This window comes from Muntiacus reevesi, chromosome 9 (genome assembly GCF_963930625.1).
Source record: "Muntiacus reevesi chromosome 9, mMunRee1.1, whole genome shotgun sequence".
Taxonomy (NCBI): Eukaryota; Metazoa; Chordata; class Mammalia; order Artiodactyla; family Cervidae; genus Muntiacus; species Muntiacus reevesi.
Window position 1 is genome coordinate 52566342 of NC_089257.1, and position 2349 is coordinate 52568690.

Genomic DNA, 2349 nt, shown 5'->3' on the forward strand with positions numbered 1-2349 from the left:
TAAAGAAAGCTGGGAGCTGGAGAATTGATGCTTTTGAACTGTGGTGTTGGAGAAGACTCTTGAGAGTCCTTTGGACTGCAAGGAGATCCAACCAGTCCATCCTAAAGGAAATCAGTCCTGAGTGTTCATTGAACGACTGATGCTGAAGCTGAAACTCCAATTCTTTGGTCACCTAAGGAGAAGAATTGACTCATTGGAAAAGACCTGATGCTGGGAAAGATTGAAGGCAGGAGGAGAAGGTGATGACAGAGGATGAGATAGTTGGATGGCATCACTGACTCAATGGACATGAGTTTGAGTAAACTCCGGGAGTTGGTGATGGACAGGGAGGCCTGGCATGCTGCAGTTCATGGGGTCACAGAGTCAGACAGGACTGAGTGACTGAACTGAACTGACTGAGGACAGCACAATATCTTAGATATTATTTATCTTAGTGTTCCTTACAGTATTAAGTAAGATTAAGGGCCTACTATGTACCAGGCAACAAGCACTAAGGACCAAAATATAAATAAGATAGTCAATTCACCCTTTCAAAGAGCTCTTAAGTCTTGAGGGACAAACAGACATGAGAAAAAAAAAATACATCACATTGCAAAGTAACCTGTGCACCAAGAGAAGCAAAAGAGAAACAAGGAGCCAGTTCAACTTGGAGGAGGAAGGAAAGAATTCCTACACCTCATGATGTTTGGGCTGAACTTCTGAAGGATGAGTAGGACTGTTTCAGTTGTTTAAGAGTGGTCCTAATTAACAGAGAAAGCATGTACAAAAGCATGAATACATCAGGATGCAGATGCTGCTCTGAATGAATGAACTGTTGACTTGCAAGAATGTAGGATTCATTCATTCATCCATTTTTAATTTTTATTTTATTTATTTATTTTACTTTACAATATTGTATTGGTTTTGCCATACATTGACATGAATCTGCCATGGGTGTACATGTGTTCCCCATCCTGAACCTCCCTCCCACCTCCCTCCCCATCCCATCCCTCTGGGTCATCCCAGTGCATTCAATAGATACCTAGTAAACCTAGAATGTGCTAAATGCAGAGGATTCAAAAGTGAGCAAGGAAGATATGATCCCTCACTTTGTGGAGCTTAAAATCTAGGAAGGATTGCAGCTGATAACAAAGGGACTGCAGCTGATAATAAAGCTCTAGCAATCAGGTGAGAGAGGGGAAGGAGGCAGGGATAGCCAAGCATGTGAGGGAGGAGCTAGGGAGTGGGCTGGACCAGATTATAAGAGACCCCCAATACCATGCTAGGGAGATGAAAATGCCCCTTGAATCCATTACCATCTCCAGCCTCCCTTGACAGCTCTCAATTTTGTCCAGTCCTCTCATTGCCACTATTCTCGGTGCAGGCCACCATCTCCTCCTTGAATGAAAGTGACAGTCTTCTAAAGGGCCACCTGGCATCTCACCCCGACCCCCCACCCATCATCCCCAATGCAAAGAGAGTGATTTTTCAAAATGAGAATCGTCACATTAGGGTCTCTCATAGGCAGAAATCTAAGATGGCCCCATGATCTCCATCCCCTCATGTTACTCTGGTGATTATCTTACACAGCAAAAGGGATTTTGCTGTTAGTTAAAGCTACTTATCAGCCTTTAAGACAGAGAAATAATCCAGGTGACTCTGCCTAATGAAACGAGCCCTTTAAAAGCAGAGTTTTCTCCAGCATGTAGCAGAAGGGGAAGTCACAGAGACTTCAAGCCAAGGAGGAATCAAAGGATTTGACATCCTGTTGATGGCTTGTAGATGAAGGGGGGTGTGATATGGAAAAGACTTTTGAGGGAGGATTCCAGGAGTTTCGAGTAACCCCAGCCAACATAGCAAGCAAGGAACCAAGGACCTCATTTCTACAACTGCAAGGAATCGAATTCTTCCAACAACCTGAGTGAGCTTGGAAATGGATTCTTTCCCAGAGCCTCCAGATGAGCACTAACCCAGCCAAAACCTTGCCTTTAAGCCTTGGGAGACCATGAGCCAGAAGACCCTGACATGCCATGCTGGTCTTCTGACCTGCAGGACTAATAAAATGGGTGTTATTTTAAGCCACTAAATTTGTGGTAATTTGTTAACAACAATAGAAGACTAATACACCATGTGACGTCTAATCCTCCAATAAAATTTCTATTGTAGACTTAACAGGTCCAAGCATCTAATCCTCATAGCAGTCCTATTAGGGTTATTAGGTAGGTTTTTTAAACATTTAATTGAAGTATAGTTGATTTACAATGTTGTGTTAATTTCTGCTGTATACCAAAGTGATTCAGTTATATATATATATATATATATACAGTTATATATATATACACATTCTTTTCCATTATGGTTTATGACAAG